Raw genomic sequence first — 15,193 nt, forward strand, 5'->3', positions numbered from 1 at the left:
ACAAGAATTTGAGCTAATTACTGCATTAGGAGTTAGATTTCTCTTTTCACAATACAGCTGTATTACAGCAGGTTTGCTGGATATTTTAGAGCATTTAATTAGTCTTAGAGGTGTCAAAATATTTCTCAATAATTATTAAGATAAATAAAACACAAGTCTAAGGAGAACAGAGGAGAAATAGAGACGATAGCTTGTTCTTGTGAAGAAAAAGAGCAATTAAAAACTCAGAAAATATACAAGACATTATGCTGCTGGCAATCCACTACATTAAGTTGTCTCTCTTCAATTTATATGCAATCCAGAATTACTAAGAAACAACAATATTGGGAATACTCATACATCAACTTCATATAAAAGGAAAACATTCAACATGATTAGGTTTTTATCATGAGGTAGCAAGCACAAATGCATTGCATTTCAAAGTGCAAATGGACAATAAAACATGAGTAAGTATAAATATAGGTTTGATACATATAGATACACAATATGCATAAAACCAAAAAATATTGTGACCAGTATTTCTCATGGGAATTATGAAATATTGATATGTTTCCTAACAGAGTGCCCCAAAAGTCTTATCACAAGACACAAATACTAATTTCTACTTTCAAAGCATAACCTCTTACAAGAACAAGTGCAATGCAGCTGCAGAGCTCCACATCAGGCTGAAAACTAAAGTGATATTCAGGTGTTTTAATGTATTTAAAAGGAGGGAGGATCTGAGAGCAGTCAAACGTATTATTAAATCATTACAAGCAAACTCAACTCACTTCATCTGTGTTTGCTGTTTCATTACTCCCTCACCTAAATACCTGTGAAAAGCATCAGATAAGTCATAGAAAATGTTTAGAATGTTTGGCTATTTTATTTATGTATTTGAAATGCTGTTTGTTTGCTGCCCTTGGTTCCTTCAGGAGAAAGGGTGGGATATAAATTTGATTCAAACTATCCAAATGGATATAAACAGATGCTGCTGAATTGTAAGAGAAAGGTACAAACAATAGCTTAAAAGCCTTGATGAAACACCCCATCCACCTCAGAAGTTTGCACATGCTTACAGAAATATTGCTCCATTTCCCACAGAATCATGGAGTTGGAAGGGACCCTGAGGATCATCTGCTCCAACCCCCTGCAATACAGAAATATGCAGCACCACACTCTAACCAACCAAGAAGCATTTAATTCTGTAAGTGAGGTGGGTAGGATCTGTACTATGTTGCAACCCCAAACTCCTAAATTATGAAATTTGGGAGTGTGTTAACTATCAACTACATATATTTATTTCCCTATTTCCTCCTAGGAACTTTGAAATACTAACAAATTCAGTGGATTAGTGTCAAGAGCAACATAATTAGAACTGATAGCTTGTCGCATATATATAAAAAACCCCTCACAGAATTTAACAACATGTAACAGCTGACACAGAATCCAAAGACATCCAGCTTTAGTTTTAAAACAAGTTTCTAGCCCTCGCTATTGGAAAGACAGTGTTTGAAATAATGCAGGCAGTGACCGCAAACAATGCAGTGATAACATCTAGAACACCTGTGATCTATGTGGAAAGTTCTATAAAGTATCTTACTATTCAGAACTGGCAAGAAGCTTGAGTATCTGCAACAACTCATTTGTAAATCAACAAACTGTACCAGGGCAAGAGACACCATTCTTGTCTCAGCCTCACCACATTTCTGCTACATGCAAAGCACAGCATCTACCAGCTAGCAATAACAGAATGCCCATAGGAGGCTGCAAGTACAGAAGGGGCTGGGGAAAAGGGAATGTAGCTGGAATGGTAGCTTCTGCCCTGGTCTATGGGTTCTATCTTCTCTGGTGGTGCTGCATTGTCCTACCCTACACACTATGAACAGGAGAGTGTTCCTATTGGGTGGAAATTAACACCGGGGCAACAAAAATGGGTTCTACGTGCCCTAATGGTGGCCAAGAGACTGATATTGATGGAAGAATAAAGATATGATACACTTTAATCAATGTACCGACAATATGATAACACTTGCAACTTATGGACAGACTGCTTACAGATGTAGACTTTGTTTGGATAAATATGACAACATTTGGAATGAGTTTATACAGAATATAGAAGGCTATTATCAAAATATGTTCCAGTTACAGATAGGTAGCCGTGTTGGTCTGCCATAGTCAAAATAAAAAAGTTCCTTCCAGTAGCACCTTAAAGACCAACTAAGTTAGTTCTTGGTATGAGCTTTCGTGTGCATGCACACTTCTTCAGATCTGAAGAAGTGTGCATGCACACGAAAGCTCATACCAAGAACTAACTTAGTTGGTCTTTAAGGTGCTACTGGAAGGAACTTTTTTATTTTATCAAAATATGTATTAGGATAATAACACTATACAGTGGTGCCCCGCAAAACGAAATTAATTCGTTCCGCAATTTTTGTCGTCTAGCGAATTTTTCGTCTTGCGAATCACGAAATCCCATAGGAATGCATTGAAAATCAATTAATGCGTTCCTATGGTCAAAAAAAGTCCAAACAAAGCCAAATTTGGTACAACAACAGTTTATTAACTGCTCTTTAAAGTCACACATACTGTAAAGAGCAGTTCAAAAATTTAAGGGAAAATAAATTAACTTTATAAACAAAACATGTCTTTGTTTTTAGACAAAGAAAAAAAAGTCGCGAGACGTTTTCGTCTTGCGAAGCAAGCCCATAGGGAAATTCGTCTTGCGAGGCAAATCGAAAACGGAAAAACCTTTCGTCTAGCGAGTTTTTTGTCTTGCGAGGCATTCGTCTTGCGAGGTACCACTGTATCAGTTTATATAAGAATGTATGGGAGTATACTGCCATGCATTTTTGTATATTGCTTTTTTCCCTCTTTCTTATACACATCTTTGTACTTTCCCCCCTCACTTTCCCCGTTTTTCCTTTGTTAAAAAAAGGAGTGTGAGCAGAAGAATGCAAATTGTGCTCCTTTCCATAACATGTTTCCCCTCATATTCGTAATACTGTACATCAATGTGAGCACACAAAATTTACACACAAACAAACTATCTAAATGATATAGAAAATCTAGCAGCAAGTTCATTTAAAAAAAAGTTTTGGGAGGCCAGAGATAGTTGCAATGAGGAGAAAGAGATGGGGGGGGGGATCATACCATGATTTTCCTTCATTTTGGTGCAGATATGCTTTTAACTCACCACCTCTTCCCAAAATATAACCTGATGCATGCCAAGAAAATCCTTATTCAAGTCAGAAAAATGCAAATTGTACAGTTTATCATTTAATTGGGAATGTGCACATATGGTCTCAAATGGTATGTTCTAGGGGCAGAGGCAGGGTAGGAAACTATCGTTTCATTAGCTGACTCGCCTTATCTCAGGATCCAAGTGCATAACTTTTTTTGTTGTTGAAAATATAAGCTTATAAACTCTAGAGTTCTGTATAACTGTGCAATTAACATTAAACAACATCCTGATTTATTTTGTTTGGTTGGGTTTAAAGCAGCTCTGCACTTCGGTTTCCATGGGATGATGATTAGCACATTACCCTTCTCTCCTTGCCACTACAGGACAGCAGCACTAAGTTTCCTTGTACAGGCAGGATAAAAAACACAAAAGATTTTCAATTGCCACTGCAGAGTGCTTTATTTTCCCAAGTTGGAGAAAGAGTTACTGTTGCTCATTACAGAATGAATACTCACCTCCCTCTCTGGCCTAAACAGTGTGGATTGGGGAGCAGGCAGGAGACTAGCCATAGTGTTCTTATACTTCACTCACAGCAAAGCACTAAGGCAGCTGTTCCTGGGACTCTTTTGTCATATTGTTTTTTAAAAGTTGAAGGCCAGAGCATACCACAGCTACTGGCATTATAGAGTTGTGCTTCAGTTCACTGTTACATACAGTCATGGGGAAAAGAAAGTGCCCCCTCTTTGAATTTTACATATGAAGTCATAATAACAATCATTTGTTCCTTAGGTGGTCTTAAAATTAGGTAAATGCAACCTCAGATAAACAACAACACATGACATATTACACCATGTCATGATTTATTTAACAGAAATAAAGCCAAAATGGAAAAGCCATGTGTGAAAAACTGTACATAGCACAGCACTATAATACCTGTGGCTGTGGTATGCTCTGGCCTTCACAGTGAACTGTAACAGTGAACTGAAGCACAGCACTATGGCTGCCACAGGAGGGCAAGTATGTGAAATGTATGACCCAGTCACTTGTTTTGGAAAACATCTTCCCACCTTAGGTAAATATCAGTGGCACATTCCCAATTTAAAGATAAGCAAATAGCTAACTGAGAATAGTATTATGTACCATATTATTTATTGCTCAGGATTTGGGATTTGTTTTATAAAACATTCAAACTAGAGACGTGCAGTGGAAAAATTTCCAATGCTTAATATTTCTGTGTAGTAGTGGTGGTAGTGATAATTCTATTGTTTGTTTGTTTGGTTGTTTGTCGCCCATGTGCATGCTGTTTGCCACTCTGGGCTACTTTGGGAGGATGGGAAGGTTATAATTTTCAAGACAAATGCAGTAAAACAAATCAGATCCACTAGATTTCCATTTCATAAGTTCATAAGTAGAAGTGAATGGATGCCAATACAATATTAGACCAGTCCTGAAGTTTCAAAGTGTTTGGCTTTGTTTACTAAATACATGGAAAAATAAACATTGTAAATCAGATCATTCTCTAGGGATCTGATGCAAACTGGAAGATAGGTAAATCTACAGAAAAAATTTCATTGCAAAAATTTAAGTCCCTAGTTCTAATCAGAACCTACTCTGCCAGTTGTCCATACTTGTAGAAACAGAATGTGCAGATTACTTGTGCATTTTCCACTCATTTAGCATGCATCTCAATTGGTCCATAAGCTTTAAAAAGTTTGGGAACCATTTTTTAAATATAATATAGCCACAATTCAGAATTCTCAGCAATACTTTTTATTGCAATAGCCTTTATTTACAGTGGTACCTCACAAGACGAAATTAATTCGTTCTGCGAGTTTTTTCGTCTAGCGAATTTTTCGTCTTGCGAAGCACGAGTTGCTCCTCGAAGTCAAGTCGCAACTGTTTTAAGAAAAAGGAAACAAACTTGCAAGACGTTTTCATCTTGCAAAGCAAGCCCATTGGTAAATTCGTCTTGCGACGCAACTCAAAAAACCAAAAACTCTTTCGTCTTGCGAGTTTTTCATCTTGCAAGGCATTCGTCTTGCAAGGTACCACTGTATATTGCTTATTTAACTCACAGAAAACTGTCAGTACAAATCCTATGCATGCTATTCAGAAGTAAACACCACTGAGTTCAATAAAACCTACCATATATTTCGCATCATAGGGCGCACTGGCCCATAGGGCGCACCTAGTTTTTTGGGGGGGAAATAAAGGGGGGAAATTATTTTTCCCCCAGGCACGGGGCTGGGGCGGGGGAAGCCCGAGCTTCCCCCGACCCCATCCCCCAGAACAGGCTGCTATCCGCAAGCCTAGGGAGCCCGGCGGGAAGTCGCGCCGGTCTCCCCAGGCTTGCGGATATCTGCCCGAAGTCGCGCAGCTCTCCCACGGCTTGCGGAGAGCTGCGCGAAGCTCGAAGCCTGGGGCACGCTGAGCTCAGCGCGCCCCAGGCTTCAGGATGCAGGCAGCTCTCCTCCAGCCTTGGGAGAGCTGCGCGACTTCGCGCCAGGCTCCCACGGCTTACGGATAGCTTCTTGAAGCCTGGAGAGCGAGAGGGGTCAGTGCGCACAGACCCCTCTCGCTCTCCAGGCTTCAGTGAAAGCCTGCATTTGCCCCATAGGACGCACACACATTTCCCCTTCATTTTTGGAGGCGAAAAGGTGCGTCCTATAGGGCGAAAAATACGGTATTTCCAGGTGGGTATGCAATTTCTGCTTATGTTTATTTTATTTTATTCATTTTTAATACCATTTATTATTAAGACTTTAAAAAGACAGCACTAGTAAATCATAACACAAGAATGCTAAAGTGGGGAAAACCAAGTCACCAGTCTGTCACGGTTATGTTTCTTTATTGAAGCTCCAGAAAAACAGCCCTATTGTTTTAATAGTGAACAAGAAGCAAGTTAATAAATTTCCACTTTTCCAGAATAGCTAATTCTCAACTAGATCTTTTATTTAATATATTTATCTCAACATCTTTTTAAAAAGTTGTCAAGGCATCTTACAAATAAAAACCTAAATCAATGAATGATTAAACAAGACTATAAACAGCTTGGCAGTAATTAAACAGTCTAGTTAAAAACAATAAATCAAAAAACAATGGCAATAAAACAATGATAAACCAAATTTAAATACCCAAATAAAACCACATTGTGCCTAGCATTACAATTTTGTGAGAATAAGCATGAAGTACAGAGAACTACGGAGGCTATTCCACACGTTGGGTGCCACTACAAAAAAGACTTGTCTACCAAGTCTGCTAACGTTAGTGACCAGGGGAAAGCCTCATATTATTTTAAAGGAATGTTGAAGTTCATTACATCACAGGTTCAGAGCACAAATTTATCTAGGTTGTTACATTTGTCTGTATTACAACTCAAGCATAATTCAATTATTCCTACACCACCCCAAGTTCTTCTGCAGCTTAGAATATAAAAAGAAAGCCTGCACATATATGGTCCATGTTCAGCTTAACCAAGCTACTTCGCAGGCGTTAGCCATATTCTGAAGTGAAACTTCTGCTGTAAACTGTAACCAGACCACCCAACCAAGCAGCCTTTTATGTAGTAAGGCTGATCAATTTTCTTGAATATTTTCTTGCTAATGTTTTACATGGCTACGGTTCTGCCCCCAAGTCCAAAACCCTCTTGATCTTAGATATATTTGCTTGGAGGGAGGGTGCAGGGAGGCTCCAGAATTCCCAGGAATCTTCCTATCACAGTTGGCGCTATGAGTTGTATGCAGAGTACAGTGGTACCTTGGGTTACAGAAGCTTCAGGTTACAGACTCCATTAACCCAGAAATAGTACCTCGGGTTAAGAACTTTGCTTCAGGATGAGAACAGAAATTGCGTGGCGGCAGCGGGAGGCCCCATTAGCTAAAGTGGTACCTCAGGTTAAGAGCAGTTTCAGGTTGAGAACGGACCTCCAGAACGAATTAAGTTCTTAACCCAAGGTACCACTGTATTTGAAACTGAACTACAATCTCTAGGGAACAATATGGTAGTCTACATAAATATGGCACCATTTACACGAATGCACAAATACTCAAGTGATGTGGTGACATCCCTAAATGTGTACCTAAAATTATTGATGCACTGAATCAAGGGTCAGTAACCTTTTGAAGCCGTGGGCCAGTCCACCGTCCCTCAGACCATGTGGTGGGCCGGACTATATTTTTTTTTGGGGGGGGGAATGAACGAATTCTGATGACCCACAAATAACCCAGAGATGCATTTTAAATAAAAGGACACATTCTACTCATGTAAAAACACACTGATTCCCAGACCGTCCACAGGCCAAATTAAAAAGGTGATTGGGCTGCATCTGGCCCCTGGGCCTTAGGTTGCCTACCCCTGCACTGGATGAATAAACTCAAGCTCAATCCACAAAAAAAGTGGGGCTCGAACCCACAACCCTGAGATTTAGAGTCTCATGCTGTACCAACTGAGAGATCTCAGTCCATTATCATATACTGTGCATTCTGACATCTATGTTGTCTGCCATTCATTACAGCAGTACCTCGGGTTAGTACTTAATTCGTTCCGGAGGTCCGTTCTTAACCTGAAACTGTTCTTAACCTGAAGCACCATTTTAGCTAATGGGGCCTCCCGCTGCCGCCGTGCTGCTGGAGCACGATTTCTGTTCTCATCCTGAAGCAAAGTTCTTAACCCGAAGTACTAGCGGAGTATGTAACCTGAAGCGTATGTAACCTGAAGTGTATGTAACCCGAGGTACCACTGTACTGGAATCTGTTTAAGGTAGTGGTCTGGAACTGTAAAGCCTTCAAAGGCCTTAGTGCTGATAATCTCAGGAAATGTTTCCACCTGCATAACCCTGGCGCTTATTCTCTGATAAGACTGCTTCAGATTCTAACTTTCAGAGAGGATACATTTGCCTCTATGAGACACAGAGGTCTTCTCATTGGCAGCCCTGACACTGTGGTGTTCTCTCATGAAAGAGGAATGTATAGCCTCCTCCTTGCTGTCTTTTTTAAAGGCAGACTAAGCATTATCTAATTCAAAAATCCTTTTTTTTGCTGACCGGCTGTTTCTGTGCTTGCTTTTTCATTATTATTCTCCTAGTTTTGAAGAAACATTTTATTTTGCTTTAGTATTGTTATTTAACATTTTTATTAAACTTTCTGTAAGCCACTGTGAAGTTTTATTAGTAGCATATTATTTTATTATTTTTAAATACACACACAAGCAAACTTGATAAACCCAAAGAAAACATAGTAGCTTTATCAAATAATTTCCCAACAAACATTTTAAATACCAAGCTGACTCCAAAGCAAGTTGAGGAGAGTTCACCAATCACTAATTTGAAACCACTAAAACTTACAGTTTACCCCTTAAAGCGGGGTGGTCCAAAGTGTGGCCCTTGAGGCCTTTTTGGCAGCCCTCAGCAACATTTGACACTCCCGCCCCGGCAGTGTTAGAAACTGGGATAGAAAAGCTAGGAACCAAATGACTTCTTGGACATGGGTTGTGGGCACCAAAACAGAATGTGTAGGCCCCACTGGAGGGGAGAGAGAGTCAGCAACACTTTTTATTTATTATTTTGATAAGCATGAACTAATACGCAATTCATATAAGTGAAACATTGTTAACATAACATTTTAGCTGAAAATATTGGTACCATACTTCAGTTTTCAAAATACTCTCCCTCTTTATAGTTAAACTCCTTAACATATTGTCTATCCTTAACATTTCAAAGCACATACATTTCAGTAATACGTGAGTGTCAGCCAGGCGCAAAAAAAATAGCACCCAGACTATTTGAGGTGCTCACAAATGGAGAATCTTTAGGTGCAAAATGCACCCTAATTTTGAACCCTGCCCCCAAGCCCTCGCACTGCCTTCCCAAAGCTTAGTAAGCAAGGGACTGGGTTTGGGAAGGAGGTGTGAGGGCTCCAGGACCCTGCCAGAGTCTTGTGCATTTTCGCAAAGTCCAGTGCCTTGCTTACCCATCTTTAGGAAGGCAGTGTGAGGGCTGGGGGAGAAGTCAAATTATGAGTTTGTGCTCCCCATGCAACAATGCCGTGTGTGGCTGCAGGTTCCATGTCAAAATACTCTTTTGGCCCACTTGGTATGTGCAAGTGCAAGGATACTCTGGTCATGCACAAATATTTGCATGAACAAATTCTTATTAGGTGCAACACAGTTTTACACAAGTTGAACTGTGCAATATAGTGTTTCTTTCATGCCGACCAAGGACAGGAGTAGCAGTGAGTGAGTATGCATCAAATCCAAAATTAAGACCCTCAGTATCAACATGTTAATGCATTTGTACTGAAGTGTTCAAATAGCTCTTCTGGACAGTAAGTTTTTTATTCTAAAAAAATCAGCAATAAATTAAATTTGTTCTGAATATTTAGTGTAAAATTATTACATTTCATCATACAGTACTGTTTCAGTATGTGTGTTTGTATTTACCATCCTAAGCATTTATGTGCTGGCTCAGTAAGTCTTAGGATATGGCTACTAGCAGCTTTAATTCTGCTGCAATATTTTATCTAGTGAAGATATGACTCATTTTTAATTAGAAAGGGAGTAGGCATATGAGTGTCTCAGGGATAAAAGTTCCTCAATAAATGCTATATCCCTGTATTAACCATATATACAATAAAAAGGAAAGGATTGGGGACACTTTGTTCACTCCTAGCCACCTTGAACTTAGGTCTAAGTTTTGAACTTAGATTTAAAAATGAAATGAATAATGCACACCATCCATCTCAAGTTTCAAAGGTAAATATTGCATTACAATATACTTTTATTTCCTCTGCACCACCACTGAAAAAGGTATGCTGGCCAAGAAGATGTTTAACATCAACTGGATAATAATAATAATAATAATAATAATAATAATAATAATAATAATACTGCTGCAAATACTGTACTCAGCAGGATCATACCAAAGGCCTATCTAGCATGGCATCCTGTTTCCCACAGTGGCCAACCAGATGCCTCAGAGAAGCCCACAAGCACAACATGAAGGCAATAACTACTTTTAAGGGAGCACTGGCTCCCGTTACTGGTATTCAGAACCATGGTGTCTCTGGTCCTGGATGGCCATTATGACCAACAGGAATCAATAGCTATCTCATCCATGAATTTGTCATCCACTTTTATAAAAGTCATGTAAGTTGCCATCACCACATTTTGAAGCAAATTTAAACTGTTGGAAGAAGTATGACATATACACCACATTTCATAATGAACTTTCAAACTTAAAATTAGTTATTATATTAAGATGTTTTGTACATCTTACCTACCTGCTTTCAAAATTGTTGCACTAGCTGACCTGGGGTTCATCCTTGAAATACAAAAACTTTTCACACCTTATTTCATCCTGATGCCTCACTCTTCATGGCCAATATTGCATTCTGCTACATCTTACATTTTCCTCTCCATTTTGAACAGGAGATGCAGGGATGATTACACTGATATTCAACCATGAAACACAGAATTGTATTTTAGATGTTTGTACCAAATTTCTTTATGATATTTCAACATTCAGGGAGGAATTCAATGTCACACTCTTCTTATTGTTCCATCAGCACAAGCATTTCTGCTTGCCAGACAAACTTACCTCCACTCTCCTCCCCTTACATGCTGTTCTAGGCATACTCCTGACCATCTACAATGGATTTGGGGTTGGCAAGAGGAGAAGAGGGGAAGCCCTGAAGCACTATCAGAAGTTGTGTCAGAGTTAATAGCAGTACAAACAGATTGACAAATAAACCTATAAATGGAACATCAAATGCGCATGTAAAACCAAAAACCTCACACTGTGCAGCAAATTAATATATTAGTTTGTTTTCTTTAGATACAATTCCTTTTACTTGACCTAGGAAAGATTGAAAGGATGATGTTTGGTAACCCAGTCAATCTAGGAGAGGTAGCACTGCATGTCTTTCCTCTCTCTAAAAGAGCAGGGCTGCAGCCTGGGCATGCTCCTGGAGTGGCCAGGAGTGCTTTTTCCAGTTCCATCTGGAATGTCAACCAAGTCCCTCTCCCCAGGAATAAGTATTTTTCAACAGGAAAGAGTACAGCAGTTCCTCGTTTTGCGACTGGGATCTGTTCCAGAGCCCTGGTTGCTAGCCGAAAAGGACGCAGGACAAAGAGCCGCATGTGCACACACGTGGAGTAGTTTGTGCTTCTGCGCGTGCACGAAGCGCGATTTAGTGCTTCTGCACATGAGCAAGTGGTGAACCCGGAAGTAGCTTCTAGGTTTGCAGCGAACGTTCAACGGAACGGGCACTTGACAAGGCGGACACTGGACGAGGTACCACTGTATTAATTCCCTTTTAAGGACTGTCCTAGGAGACTGTTCAGAAGTTTCATGTGGTACAAAACACAGAAGTATGCCTCTTTTCAGGAGTTCAAAGCAAGCAGTCCCTGTGTTTGTTGCTACTGTGTTTCCAAGCTTGATTCACTGTGTTTTCAATGACCTAGAAAAGTCTGCACAGACTAGGCTCAGCATTCTTGAGACATTTTTCTCCCTCATGAATCCACACCTCCATGCTTTGGGAACGACTTCTAACTGCCCTGACTCACAAGAGGCGGGCAAATGATAGCCCTATCAGCTGTCCTCTACCCTCCTCTTGCAAGTTGAATTGGGGCTCAGAAGAGAGCATTCTCTGGGATAGAATTTCCTACTAAAAAGAGACCTATCTTTCTCGTGTTCATATTTTTATTAATATTAAGGATTTACATACTGCCCTTCAATCAAAAGTATCCCCTACAAAACTCCAAAACATAAGAAAACAATTTAAAAACATGGGGAAAAAATACTAAAGGGGGCAAAATATATTAAGATCAGTATACAAAACAGCCAAAATAAAGAGTGATTAAAAGATCTGAGAAATTTAAAAGGTCTTTGCCTGGCACCAAAATGATATTAAGGTAGAAACTAGGCAAACATACCCAAGGAGAATATTCCACAATCAGAAAGTCATCACTGAGAAGACCTTCTCCCAAGAAACCCCTTAACGTATCTCAGGTGGCAGTTGCCCCCAAATAATGGCCTCTGCTGAAAAAATGGAAATTGGTACTTAATTTCTGTTTACTGGTTGAGTTGGAGGATGTTCAGTGAATAAGATGACACTTTCCTCTGAACACAATAAGCATTGTCTTTAAAAAAAATGCCTCCTCTTCCAGAGAGAGAAGTTGAACTACCCTCCAGATCCAACCAGAAGAGCAGAAATGACTTCTGAACCCCCAACTAATCTAACTCTCTAGAACTCTGACAACTCCATAAGTTAGCTCATAAAAAGGGGAAACTACAAGACAAAAAAAACCCCCAAAACAGCAGACTTCAAATAACTCACAACACTGATAAAAAGCTGACTTTTCTCCCTAAGGAACAAAAGACCTGACCTAAATCTCCTGAAGAAGGTAAGATCTGCAGGGCAGGATGATTCCTTCCATGGAAGAGGAGGCAAAGGTGCTTTTTTAAAAAAACCTGCCCATCATGTTCAGAGGGAGGTGTCACCTTATTCACAGAATGTCCTCCAATTCAACCAGGTAAATTTTGGTTTACAGACAAGCACAAGTGAAGACAAACAAGCCCATGCTTAAAAGACTTCAAAGGGTTAAGCTGTGGCCCTGAATTGGGCCGAGAATGAGCAGAGTGTCAGCTAAGTTAGTGAAGCACCAATGCAGTATCATTACACCCAGTCCCAATTAGCCCAGAATGCAACTGATAGTTTGCTGACTGCAGTTTCCTAACTGTCTTCGAAAGGCAGCTCCGTGAGGAGCAGCCAGCAGGGCTGGTTGGCACTGCCAAGCTGAGCCACAAACAGTGGCACTGCTGCTGCTGCTTATGGAGATGGTGTAGGGGCGAAAGGTCAGGGTGACTGAATGAACCTGCTCCTTCAGTGTGAGTACAGTCCTATCCAAAACAGAGTAAATACAATACTTTTTATTAATGTGATAAATTTGATGATGCAGGTGTTTTGTTCTGCTTTAAGTACATTTAAGCTAATTTAATGTTTTGTATGCAGCAGTGGCCAGTTCCGGCAGTTGGTCCGGGCTTCATCACCTAATATTTCCTAAAAGCGGGGAAAGGGCATTGGAGCTGAATGCTCCTTCCCTTGTACACTCCATTGGCACTTTACTATATTTCTGACTTGTATTAATCCATAATTTCCCTGGCTTTCCATTCTGGCTTCCTAACTGGGATTTTACCAGAGTTCTCCAGTTCTGCTACAGCCAAGAACTTTCGCTTAATACAAGCCAGAAACAAAACACCAAAGCAGCTCATGAGGCAAGGTAGGGGGGAGAGTGAGGGTTTGGCTCCAGTGCACATTCCCAGCCTCACAAACCATGGTTCATGAAGTCTAAGATTATTGTGCAATCAGGTTACTAAGGCAAATCTAAAAGGCAGGGTATAAATTGGAAATTGCTGAATTTAAATTCAAACATAAATATATACCCTTTTGTGGGCAATAAATAGTGCTTTTTAGTTTGCATATTGTAACTTTAATTAAAAGCATTTGAACTTTCTAATCAAAAGGTTTCTTAGTCCTCATTAGAAATTAGATGTTTTTACCTATGCATGTAAATTCTCAACAAAAGTCAACAAATTAAATCAAGCATTTCTCACTTGTACATGCAAAGACATAAGATATATCTGAACAGTTGGTAGAGAAAAATGGCAAGCATCTACCCTATCAATGTACAGCAAGCATGCCAAACCATTACAGCAAGAGCTAAACAAGGGATGAATACATCATGTGCAATACCCACATTACATAAATCATTTAATACTCTCTTCCATAAAACAGTCCAGAGACTGGTGGAAATCCATAAGTGAGTATAGAAAAATTGTGATAAGCAAGCGATATGTTATATTGCATTCTTGTTTGAAATTTGCTTTCTAAAATTTGAGTATTTTGAAACTATGTCATCCTTCAAATTGTTTCCATTTAAATGAATTCTGTTAATATCATTCTGTTGTTCCTTTCAGTTTTTCTTGGTTACATTTGCATAATACTCAACCATACTTTTATCATACCCCTCACCTCCTCTGGTATGGCAGTGAGAAGACAGAAACTTTGGCTTCTGTTTTCCACTAACAGCCGTCTCTTGCCATGTCTGTTATATCCCTTATTTTTTGTTTCTTTTAAAATTGTCATAGCTACTCACCATCTTGATCAATTTCAGGGCAGTACACTACAATATAATAAAAACATCATTCGCAGGGCCAATCCTACCATTAGGCAGAGTGAAGTGAGTGCCTCAGGCAGCATATGATGAGAGGCGGTGGTGACCCTCAGCTCTTCCTCCCTAACTTCATGACCATACCTTGGAGACGAGAGCTATGTGACATGTACCTAGCCCTCCACCTTTATAGCTACCCTGCTGATCACCCTCAGAGGCAGTGTAATGCCCCTTTGCTAGTATTAAAGTAGAATTTGTTACTATATGTGGAATAAGTGCATGTGTGTGCCATTTTGGCCTTTGCCTCAGGCAGAGAAATGTCTTGGGCAGGCCCTGATCCTTCAAATAACACTAAAAACTGAGAGGCAATACATTCTAAAACATATCACATACAGAAAGTATTCACCAAATTTCCAATAAATCATTCTTTTTCTATTTATAAAATAATTGAATAATAAAATAATTGCATAGTTATTTACTACTCCATCAATCCTCCTGTGAACTAATGTGTCCCCAACAACATTTCCCCCCAATGAAGGCATTGAAGCAACATTAACAAGGTCTGAGTGTTTGTACAGTTCAGTCTCATATTTCATTTGGAACCCAAGAACAACTAATTCTCAGGATCTATCGCTTTATAACATACAGTATTAGTTTGTAAAGTAAACATTAGAGTAAAAGTAAGTTTTACCTAGTAATCTAAATGTAGTGAAACACCAATACAGAAACACCATGCACATGCATTTTCTGGAGCTAGGAAAGATGCCATTGGGGGGGATCATTCTAAAATATGATTCTAGAGAATAGAAACCAAACTGGATAAACTAAACCTAAATTGGTATCATTCACTGGTGGGCATTAGAA

At 39.5% G+C, this 15,193-nt stretch overlaps 1 protein-coding gene and 1 long non-coding RNA gene across 4 annotated transcripts in view; both read right to left on the reverse strand.

Moving 5' to 3' along the window:
- Nucleotides 1–15,193, reverse strand: part of LOC310705604 — a 328,640-nt gene that overhangs the window by 270,648 nt on the left and 42,799 nt on the right. The gene's annotated exons all lie outside the window — the stretch shown is intronic.
- The window catches only part of DYRK1A (dual specificity tyrosine phosphorylation regulated kinase 1A), a 125,467-nt gene that overhangs the window by 31,000 nt on the left and 79,274 nt on the right, over nt 1–15,193 (reverse strand). The gene's annotated exons all lie outside the window — the stretch shown is intronic.

The sequence above is a fragment of the Podarcis liolepis genome (genome assembly GCF_965112155.1).
Source record: "Podarcis liolepis genome assembly, chromosome: 4".
In the NCBI taxonomy this organism is placed as follows: Eukaryota; Metazoa; Chordata; class Lepidosauria; order Squamata; family Lacertidae; genus Podarcis; species Podarcis liolepis.